Consider the following 12,339-nt stretch of genomic DNA (forward strand, 5'->3'; position numbering starts at 1 on the left):
GCTGATTCGGCCCTTCCTCCTAGCTCTTGCCGGCCCTGGCCTCTTAGGTCTGGCTTTGACTCCCATCCAACCCCCAGCTGGTGTAATATCTCCCCTGGCAGAAAGCTGTGGAGAAAGCCAAGGGTGTGATCTGTCCCTCCACTCATTTCCAAGGAGGGAACTAGGAAAAGCTCTTTCTACCCAGAGCCCTAAAGGAAAGGGGACCTCCAATCCCCAAGGCTTCAGTTTGCCCTGCAACTTTTCAGGTCTTTCCTGGCCCACCCACTCTCACGGAGGTTCCAGAAGCTAGATTTTTGAGGGCCCCGGGCAGCATTTTAAATTAGCAGTGTGGGCAGGTGTTTTTTTTTTCTCCCCCAAGAAGCCAGTATCATTATGGGTAGACAGTGGTTTTAGTTGTTGGTAGGTAATTGGGTAGGTTCATGGGTCATTCACATGGCCCACTAGAATGTAACAGTTCTCATCATACAATGGGCCAAGTAGCAGTACAGGTAGACAATGCATCTATACCAGTAATACATTCAGTGGGGGAGCCAAAAGCAGAAAATGTCTGTGGAGACCTGACAGGACCCACTGGGCTTGGGCAAGAGTCCCAGTGATAGTGGTCTTGAACCCAAGGCCAAAGAGCTTTACTTGCTTGCCCCTCATCCTGAAGCCAGGGTTTCAGGAATCACAGTCACATGTGCACAGAAGCCAAAGCCCAAGAAGTGAGTTTCTCCCTCACATCCCCAGTGAACCTTGACCTTGGCATAGGCCCTCCAGTCCCCCATGCGGACACAGGGCCCTAGACCTGACCCTCAATCTTACTTATTTTTGAATGCCAAGAGGTCCAGGTAAGACTGGCAGTACTGTCCAATCCATCTCCCGGGTCACTGAGAACCCCGTCAGGTGCCACTGAATCCCATGGTCTCTCATTCTCCTTTGACGCTGTCTGCCAGTGATCAAATTCAGAGACGTTTTGGGGAAGGCCTTTGCCCAGGCTGGCCAGCAGAGGGCACTAGGTTTTTATTCTCAGCGGCCTTTTCTCCAGGTCTGCTATTTGGCCGGTTGCTGCTTCTTTTGTGCCTGGGCATTTGTCAGCTAAGACTCGGACTGTGTTGGGACCATCCTCCTGGCCTCACAGGGGGGCTCGGTAGGGCCAGGTGACCTGCACCAGCAGGAACAGCACAGACGGACTTGGAAATCGAAGTCTGGCTAACAGTCTTACCATCTACTGTTCTCAGTCCCTCACTGTCCAGCCAAGTGACCACGAGGATGGCCTGCAGGTATGGTCCGAACTTGCAGAGCCAAACAGCACCTGCTGAGGAAGGAGTGCTCCCTGTCATCCACCTCTCCACCTTGTGAAAGAAGGATTCTGCTTGATGCATCTCACACAGCACCACTCTCCGTCACAAAGTTCAACAAGAAAGACTATTTATCTAAAATATCTATTTTTACAGAGAGAGAGAGGAAGGGAGGGAGGAAGATGGAGAGAAACATCAATGTGCAAGAGATACATCAATCAGTTGCCCCTTGCACACCCCCAACCAGGGACCTGGCGTGCAACCCAGGCATGTGCCCTCACCAGGAATCTGTCTGGCAGCCTTTCATTTTACAGGCTGATGCTCAAGCCTGTAAAATGAAAGGTCTTTTCAAAGTGAAAGCAAACTAACCAAGTCACTAAGGTCTCTTTGGGCCACTGGACCAAGTGATCCTAAAAGACTCTACACCCTCACTAGAGGCACGAGTTGTGAAAACACGCAGTCTTGCAGGGTGTCCCTTGGTCCCAGGAACCTGCTTAGAGCCAATAGTTACTGCGTGCAATTCCGCCTGGGAGGCCTCTGACAGTTTTTGGTCCCCTTGCTGCAGGACCATGAACAGCTGCCAGGGAACTGCTTCTGTGGCTTAGCTTTCCTAGAGTCCCTTGGTTGGATTTCTAATTTGACCCACTGACAAGGATCTGAGGGTAAAGAGGATCAGTGGTTCCCCTCAGAACTGGAAAGTTTCTGTAACTAATCCACCAGCGCTCCCCAGGGCCCGCCGGCATGGCTGTCAGAGTGTCCCTTGGGCCTTCAGGCTTTTTATTCTCCCAGAAAATCTTTGTGCTCAACTGGCCACCCAGCTCCCTTCATCAATTTGTTGGGCTGCCAGGTGCCAAGACGGTTAATTAGGACGACGGGCCAAACTGAAGGTAAGACTCCAAGCTTTATTCACTTACTGTGACAGAGCAAGAAAGGGTGAAAAGGAGAGAGGCTGCTCCCTCACGCTCCATTTTCTCCAGGGAACAGCACTGGGGGGGCTCACATGACAGGCAGACGGGAACTGTCTCATCGCCAACAGCCCCAGAGAAAAGATTCCTGCCCTTGCATGGACCTGGAGAACCTGGGGGAGGAAGAGGACGAGGGGCTAGTACTAAGTCAGAACGAGGATAGTGTCTCACCAAGGACCCCAGTCAGAAGGTGTCCGATGGAGGTCACCTGGTTAGAAACACCAAAATGCGTAAGAGTGTGACCGGCCACAGGGCCCTCAGTGCATCAGTCCCCTTCAGAAAGGTTCCGGGCTCCGAGAGTGCGCCAGGCGTCCTGTGGGGAGGGCAGCTTCCTCCCTGAGGCCACCCAGACAAAGTCTTATGGTCAGGCTGGAAAATTCATACATAGGAGTTTGGCCTGGAGCCAGACTCCCCACCGAATTTAGGAGTTGGAATATGACGGACACTTCTGTATCTGCCTTTGTGCCTCTCCTGTCCAGCCCTGTGTCTGCCCTCCAGAATTAACTACTACCCTGAACTTCGTATGTATACATGCCCTTGATTTTCCTTATATGGATTTACTACAAATATATGTGTTCAAAATTTTTCTTGTTTTGAGCTTTAGATAAATTACCATATTTTGCCCTGTATAATGCCCACCCACAGTTTTTGTGCACATTATATACGGGATTATTGTTCCCATTATTATACTCATGGTATGTAATCCTCATTCCCATGTATAATATGCATCCTTATTTTTCCCTCAAAAGTTTAGGTGAAAAAGTGCTCACTATACATGGCAAAATATGGTATTTGAAGCTCTATATAATTTTATAAAACTGGCCTGTTCTCAACTCAACATTATAGTTCTAAGATTTATCTATGTTTTTGCTAGGATTGAAAAAAAAATCCACCCTGACCGGCGTGGCTCAGTTGATTAGCATCGTTCTACAAAGTTAAAGGTTGCCGGTTTGATTTCCGGTCATGGCACATCTTGACCCTCCTGGGTTGGGGGTCAAGAAACAACTGATTGATGTTTCTTTCTCACATCGATGTTTCTCTCCTTCTATTCCTATCTCCCTTACCTTCTCTCCAAAAATAAATAAATAAAATATTTTTAAAAATCCATAACAACCCCAAACACAACTTATATACATTATCAGCACTCTAGGGTGGGGAGGAGACCAAAGAGATAAGAGAGTGCACTCATGTTAAGTGCAGCCACCAGAAAACAAAAAGATAACACAGCCATCCTTCATTACTCATGTGTAATCTGCTGAACAGTGGATTTTCAGACATTATCCAAAATATAAAAAATAGTAGCACATTTCTAATCCACCGAAAAACCCCAAACATTTTGTGACAACAAACTCACAACTATCAACAACTGAACCTAAAACAAAAACAAAAACAAACATAAACTAAGCAAACAACTAGAACAGGAACAGAATCACAGAAATGGAGATCATATGGAGGGTTATCAGTGGGGAGTAGGAGAGGGGAGAATGGGGGCAAAGGTACAGGGAATAAGAAGCATAAACGGCAGGTACAAAATGGACAGGAGGAGGTTCAGAATAGTATAGGAAATGGAGAAGCCAAAGAACTTATATGTGAGACCCATGGTCTAAGTGGGGAGGAATGTGAGTGGGAGGGGAGTGAAGGGTAGAGGGGAATAAAGGGCAGAAAAAAATGGACATCTGTAATAGCATTATCAATAAAGTAAATTTTTTAAAAATCCCAACTATTTTGCTCGAATTTTGCTAAAACACTCATAAAACAATCCACCAAGGATTTCACATTACATAAAACACTGAAACCCCCAATTACATATTTAAAGTGTAATGGGACTTCCAGTGAAGATGGAGGCCACACACCTCACCTCTCCGTACAACTATAGCAAAAAATGTAGCTACACTACAAAACAAGTATCACCCAGAACTGTCAAAAAATTGAGCTGTGCTCTGGTTGGCATAGCTCAGTGGATTGAGCGCGGGCCTGTGAACCAAAGGATCGTGGTTCGATTCCCAGTCAGGGCACATGCCTGGGTTGCAGGCCAGTTCCCAGCAGGGGACACAGGAGAGGCAACCATACTTTGATGTTTCTCTCCCTCTCTCCTTCCCTTCCCCTCTAAAGATAAATAAATTTTTTTTTTAAATTAGTGTTGGTTACCTAACTTTAAAAAAAAAATCGAGCTGTGTGGAAGTCTGACAACCAAGGATTGAAAGAAGCCACGTGTTCTAGACCGGTAGGAGGGGCAGAGACACGGAGAGACACAGAGAGGTGTGGAAATGTGGAAAGACATGGAGACAGGAGCGGGTGGTCCCACATCCACATGCGGTAGGTAAAAATCGGCATGGATACCTCAGGAGGGAGGGATCCTGGCCCCAGTCCAGACCATCCAGCTCCAGGTCCTAGCACCAGGAAGATAAATCTCCATGACTTTTCACTACAAAAACCAGTAGGGGCTGGGATTGTGGAAGAAACTGTGTCCTCTTAAAGGGCTTCTAGGACTTGCACATTTAGGACTTGCATAGACCCACACCATCTGGGATTCAGCACCAGAGCAACAGCTGAAAGGGCACTAGTGATATATGGGGAGAAAGTGAAGTGTGAGTGGGAAGACAGGTTCCATCTTGGCAAAACTCCAGAGGCCAGGCAGTAGTGTTATTCCCCCTGAAATTTGTCCCCTACACAGAGCAACAGAGTGGTGACATAGGTCGTCCTGCCCTGGCATTACCTAAGGCTCCACCCCATACAACCTAACAGGAGAGCTAAGACAAAGAGTCCAAACAGCTCTACCTAATACACAGAAACAAACACAGGGAATACATGGAAATGAATAGAGAGGCTGCCAAAATGAGGAGACAAAGAAATATGGCCCAAATGAAAGAACAGAACAAAACTCCAGAAAAACAACTAAATAAAATGGAGATAAGCAAACTGTCAGATGCAGAATTCAAAACACCAGTTCCCAGGATGCTCCAGGAACTCAATTGGTATTTCAATTCCATAAAAAAAAAGAAAAAGAAAAAGCCCCAAGCAGAAATGAAAGTTACAGAAGTGAAATAAAGAAAAATCTACAGGTAACCAACAATGGGTAAGATGAAGTCAAGAACCAAATCAATGGTTTGGAATACAGGGAAGGATAAAGCATCCAATCGGAGCAGCAGAAAGAAAAAATAATTTAAAAAAATGAGGATAGGCTTAAGAACATCTGGGACATTTTTAAACATACAAACATTCAAATAATAGGGATGCCTGAAGGAGAAGAGGAAGAGCAAGAAATTGATAACTTATTTGAAAAAATAATGAAAGAAAACTTTCTTAATTTGGTGGAGAAAATAGAAATACAATCCAGGAAGCACAGAGGGTCCCAAACAAGATGAATCTTAAGAGGGCCACACAAAGACACATCACAATTAAAATGCCAAAGTTTAAAGATAATGAGAGAATCTTAAAAGCAGCAAGAGAAAAGCAGATAGTTACCTACAAGGTAGTTCCCATAAGATTGTCGGCTGATTTCTCAAAAGAAACTTTGCAGGCTAGAAGGGACTGGCAAGAAGTATTCAAAGTGATGAAAAGCAAGGACCTACAACCTAGATTATTCTCCCCAGCAAAGCTATCATTTAGAATCTAAGGCAGATAAAGTGCTTCCCAGACAAGAAAAAACTAAAGGAGTTCATCATCACCAAGCCATTATAATGCAAAACGTTAAAGGGAAGAAGAAAATCAAAACTATGAACCTTAAAATCACAACAAATTCACAACCATTAACAACTGAATTTAAAAAACAAACTAAGCTGCCCTGGCTGGTATGTCTTAGTGGATTGAGTGCTGGCCTGCGAACTGAAAGGTTGCTGGCTCAATTCCCCAGTCAGGGCACAGGCCTGGGTTGTGGGCCAGGACCCCTGTTAAGGGTGTGTGAGAGGCAGCCAATCAATGTATCTCTCCCACACTGATGCTTCTTTTCCTGTCTTTCTCCCTCCCTTCCTCTCTCTAAAAATAAATAAATAAAATCTAAAAAATAAAAAATAAAGTAAAAAAAAAAAACAGGAACAGAATCATAGATCTGAAGATCATTTGGAGGGTTATCAGCTGGGAGGGGGAAGAGGGGGGATGGGGGGAAAGGTGCAGAGAGTAAGAAGCATAATTGGTAGGTACAAAATAGACAGGGGGATGTTAAGAATAGTATAGGAAATGAGAACTTATATGCATGACTCATAAACTAAGTCAGGATTGCTGGAGGGAATAGGGGTACTGGGTGGAGGGGCCCAAAGGGGGAAAAATTGGGACAACTATAATAGCATAATCAATAAAATATATTTTTAAAAACATGCTCTGATTACATCAGGAGCATGCATCTGAGTCCAATCAGGAGAGAAAAGGCAGAAAGTGGGTTAAGCAGGGGGAATTTAAACGAATAAGCTATGATGAAAGAGTAAGAGAACACTGTACAGTATCCTGGGGCCGAGAGAAAACATCTGAGGAGAGCCTAGCTGGGAGATGAGCTCTCCAAGGTTGGGGTTCAGATCTCATGGTAGTGTCAGAAGGTGGATGGCAGAGAAGTTGTGGGTTTGTAGTCATTGGGGAAGCAGGTTGGCCCACAGTCACCGATCAAGCAGGAAGCAGCCCTCCAGGGTACAAGTGAGCTGTAGACAGGGGCTGGGTGGAGGGGAGGGAGTACAGGAGTTGCTGTGGGCCGGAGGCATGGACCATGCTGCGTCCATGACGGAAGGGGTGGGCTGTGGTGTTGGGAGGGACTGGAGAGACAACCTTGGAAGTTAGCAGAGGGACTAAGGGCACAGGTGTGAGGTGGGGGCTGCAGGGTGCGGTGTCTGCCTTGAGAGGGAAAGGGCTGCAAGAAGGTGATCACCGGGTTGGGCCGGGGCTCCAAGGTGCGTGGATAACGTGCAGCTGGTGGACAAAGAGACAACTAGATCAGTGGAGTAAAACAGGAAGCCCATCAACAGATGCAGTGTGCAGAGAAAATAAGTAGGCAAAAAACATGACAAAGCATTGGAGCACAGATGAACTTTATGAAATTGTGTTGGAACAGCTACCAAACCTACTACCTAAAGCTCAAATTAGATTTGTACCTGCTCCCATATGTAAGAATAAATTCCAAATGGATCAGGTATCTAAAAGTAAAATACGAAGCCATCTATGTACTAGGAAAAAAATAGGTAAATTCCTTTGTAACCAGAATTTAGAGACAGGATTCTAACTACAATGAAATCCAGATGAAATAAAAGAAGAGGGTTGGTAAAACTGCATGGAGATAAAACTCTTTCATGCAGCAAAAAATATAGATGGCTAGACAGAAAAAATCAAAAGAGACAACCAGCAAACTTATTTTTCTATCCTCAGAGGACCTGAGGACATTCCTTTATTGCTTTTAGAGAGAGAAAGGGAGAGAGAAACATCAATGCAAGAAACATCAGTTGGATGCTTCCCATGTTCTGGGACTGGGGATTGAGCCCATAACCTAAGCATATGTCCTGACCAGGAATTGAACCCACAACCCTTTAGTTATGGGACAACATTCCAACCAACTGAAACACACTGGCCAGGGCAACTGGTGGACTCCCAACACGTGAGAGAAGAACACACCAAAACCCAGAGGGAAAAAAATAGACAAAATCATAAACAATCAAAAAATTTAATAGTCTGTCCATAAATACATAGACAGAAATATAATATTATTCATAATTTGAAAGTGTAAATGAAAACTGCAATTAAAGTGATGTCAGTGAAAATGATGGAGTAGGGACCTCCAAAATTTTTCTTCTGCATAAAGCAATAAGAACACTGGCAAAATGATTAGAATTATCATTTTCAGAAGTCAGGAAATTAATCAAAGGCTTATAGCAATCTGGGGAGCATCCAAGAAAAATAGCTGAATATCAGTGAGTTCCGTGGAATTTTAACCTGTCCTGTTCCCATCTACCCCACCTCCGCGGGAGCCTTGAAAACCAGTAGCTTACATTCACATTTGCCAGGAACAGAGCAGGACTGGCATTCCTTTAATGCTCCATTCCCAGAGAATTGTCATTATTTGACCTGTCTGGTGGTTTCCTGGAAGACCCCACTTGTAAGACTATCTATATATGACCTGGTTCAGAAATTTTCCAGGGCTAACAGCCTTTTCTCTGGCCACATTTATCAAAAATGATCAGAGGTGATTGTGGGCCATCATACCTGCCTGAGGCAACAAAGAACAGTTGGGAGCAAATAATAAACCAGCCAAACATGTTAAAAGGCAAAGCCGGGGAGTGAGATGTCCATAGGTGGCTTTGGAAAGCTGTAGCACACTACTGGGAACCCGCAAGGCCACACATACACACAGGGTTGTGCTCAGGGCCAGGGCTCTGCATGTGCTCAGGAAGGGCCTGAGAAGGCCCTTAGCTCTCACCTCTGGTTAACTCTGGGGCTTTGTGCGAGCAGGAAGTGACGGCTGAGATGGGTTGTCAGCTGCCAGGCTGAATGTTGAAGATGTGCTACCCCTAAAGGCACACAAAGCCACTTGGCAAAGCCTGAGAGACTATTGGTTCCAGGAATCTAAGGAGACCTCTGTCCAGTCATTAGCTAACCACTAAGGTCAGCAGAGACTTCAGGGTCACACACAACAAAGAATATGACTTTTATAGAACCAGAAAAGTCATTAAGCAGATAACAAGTAACCAACCAACCAACCCTAGGGAGGGAGGGAAATCAATTTCCAGAGCTGCCACATTATATTATTTTAAATGCCCAATTTTTAACAACAAAAAAAATTATGGTACATCTGAAGAAACAAAAAAATATGGCCCATACATATGAGGAAAAGTAGTCAATAGAAATTTTGCCTGAGGAAGCCCAACTACTGGACTTACTGAACAAAGAATTTAAATTAGCTAAATATGTTCAAAAATAAAAAAGAAAGAAAAGTATGAAAATGATGTCTCAGCAAATAGAGAGCATCAATACACAAATAGAATAGCTGGATATCCACATGCAAAAGAATGAAGTCACAGCACAGATGAAAATTAACTCAAGACCTAGCTAGTGTGGCTTAGTGGATTGAGTTCAGGCCTGCAAACCAAAGGGTTGGAAGTGCCCACTTCCCAGTCAGGGCACCTGCCTTGGTTGTGGGCCAGGTCCCCAGTAGGGGGCATGTGAGAGGCATCCACACACTGATGTTTCTCTCCCTTTCTTTCTCCCCCTTTCCCCTCTCTCTAAAAATAAATAAAATCCCTTCTAAAAAAAAGAGAGAATTAACTCAAAATGATCAAAGACCTAAATACAAGAGCTAAAATTAGAAAACTCTCAAAACAAAATAAAACTAGGGCCCTGGGCAGGTAGCTCAGTTGGTTAGACCATCTTCCCAATCTGGTTTCCAGTCAGGTTGCAGGTTGATCCCTGGTCTGGACACACACAAGAATCAACCAATGAATGCATAAATATTGGAACAACAAATCTATGTCACACTCTCTCTCTTCCTTCCTCTTCCTCTCTCTCTAAATTCAATTTTTAAATGTATTTTATTAATTATGCCATTACACTTGTTCTATTTCCCCCCTTCATCCCCCTCTACCCTGCACACCCCCTCCCCCACTTCCCCCCCCCTTTAGTTTATGACCAAGTGTCTCAGGTTCTTTAGATTCTTTATTTCCCTTACTATTCTTGCCCTCCCCCCTATCTATATTCTACCTACCATCTATGCTACTTATTTTCTGTACCTTTCCCCCCCTTCTCCTTCTCCCACTCCCCTGTTGCTAACCCTCCATGTGATCTTCATTTCTATGGTTCTGCTCCTGATCTAGCTGTCCTCTTAGTTTGCTTTTGTTTTAGGTGTGGTTCTTAATAACTGTGAGTTTGCTGTCCTTTCCCTGTTCATCTTTTTTATCTTCTTTTTCTTAGGTAAGTCCCTTTAACATTTCATTTAATAAGGGCTTGGTGATGATGAACTCCTTGAATTTGATCTTATCTGAGAAGCACTTTATATGCCCTTCTATTCTAAATGAAAGCTTTGCTGGATAGAGCAATCTTGGTTGTAGGTCTTTGGATTTCATGACTTGGAATACTTCTTTCCAGCCCCTTTTTGCCTGTAAGGTCTCTTTTGAGAAATCAGCTGACAATCTGATGGGAACTCCTTTGTAGGTGACTGTCCCCTTATGTCTTGCTGCTTCTAGGATTCTCTCCTTCATTTTAATCTTGGCTAATGTAATGATTGGGTGTGTTCCTCCTTGGGTCCAACTTCTTTGGGACTCTCTGAGCTTCCTGGATTTCCTGGAAGTCTATTTCCTTTGCCAGATTGGGGAAGTTCTCCTTAATTATTTGTTCAAATAAGTTTTCCACTCGTGGCTGTTCCTCTTCCTCTTCTGGTACCCCTATAATTCGGATGTTGGAATGTTTAAAGATGTCCTGGAGGTTCCCAAGCCTCTCCTCATTTTTTTGAATTATTGTTTCTTCATCCTTTTCTATTGGTCATTTTTTTCTTCCTTCTGGTGCACTCCCTTGATTTGAGTCCCAGTTTCCTTTCCATTACTATTGGTTTCCTGTGTATTTCCCTTCATTTAAATTAGTTTAGCCTTCGTATGTTCCTCTAATTTGTGACTAAAATCAACCAGTTCTGTGAGCATCCTGATCACCAGTGTTTTGAACTGTGCAGCTGATAAGTTGGCTATCTCTTGGTCCCTTAGAGTTATTGGCTCTGGGGTTTTGAGCTGTTCTTGAGCCATAATGTTGTGCTCTGTTTGCACCTGTTAGGTATGAGGAGCAGAGCCTTAGTTGTTCACCAGGGAGGGGCCACCCAGGTCACTGGGTTGTGATGCTGTATGTGGGGATGGGATCAGAGAGGAACAATAGTGGTTCCCTCTGCTGCTTCCTGTCACTGGGGCCTGCACAGTTTGTCTCACTGCTCGCTTCTTCACTGGTTTATCTGCGCACGAATGCGTGACCTCGATCAGCCCTCAGTGGGTCCGCCCGCTTCTCCACACCTGGGATCCACCCATGGCTGCTGGCGTACCTGGGTCGCGCACCCAGGTCGGTCCCATGAATCTTTCCCGCCTGACCCTGCTCTGCTGCTGGCTCTGCCCCTCTTACCAGTTTGGCTGAAGGGTTTGTTGTTGTCAGACTTCTGTGTAGTTTAATTTTCTGTGGTTTGGCTGCGTTTTTGTTGCTAAAACTTTATTGTTTTTAAACTTGGTGTGGGAGAAGGCACAGTGCTTCCACCTACACCTCCATTTTGGCGGAAGTCCTAAATTCAATTTTTAATAATTAAAATTAAAACTAGAAAACTCTTATAAGAAAACATAGAAGTAATTCTTTATGACCTCGAGTTATTCTTAGATATGACACCAAAAGTGCAAGCAACCAAATTAAACATAGATAAACTGAACTTCATTGAAATGCAAAATTTTAGTGCTTCAAAAGACCCCATTAAGAGTATGAAAATACCACCCTCGGAGTAGGAGGGAGTATTTATAAATCTGATAATATGTGTGTATGTGTGTATATAAATCTTACAATTCACTGATAAAAAGATAAATAAGCCAACTTAAAAATAAACAAGAGTTTAGACTAGGCACTTCTCCAAAGATTGAATACAAATGGCCAATTAGCCATATTTGTAAGAAAAATACAAAAGAGACAAATGGCCAGTAAGTACATAAAAGATGCTAGAACATCATTAGTTATCAGGGAAATGCCAGTAAAAATCACAGTGAGACACCACTTCACACCCAGCAGGGTGGCCATAATGAAGAAGATGGACAATAACAAGTGTTAGTGAAATGGAGAAATTGCAGTCCTCGTGTATTACCAGTGGGAATGTAAAATGGTGCAGTCACTTCACAAATAGTTTAACAGTTCCTCAAAATGTTAAAGAAGTTATGCATGCCTCAGAAATTCTGCACCGAAGAGGACTGAAAACATGTCCACACAAAAAGTTGTACAGTATGTTCATAGCACCACAGTCCATTTAAAAAAAAAAAAGTAGAGCCCCAACTGGAGTGGCTCAGTGGATTGAGTGCCAGCCTGTGAACCCAAAGTTCGCCTGTTGGATTTCCAGTTGGGGCACATGCCTGGGTTGTGGGCCAGGTCCAGGCTGGGGGGTGTGAGAGGCAGCCGATCGG

This window comes from Artibeus jamaicensis, unplaced genomic scaffold (assembly GCF_021234435.1).
Source record: "Artibeus jamaicensis isolate MK-2021 breed Jamaican fruit bat unplaced genomic scaffold, CSHL_Jam_final scaffold_847, whole genome shotgun sequence".
Lineage (NCBI taxonomy): Eukaryota > Metazoa > Chordata > Mammalia > Chiroptera > Phyllostomidae > Artibeus > Artibeus jamaicensis.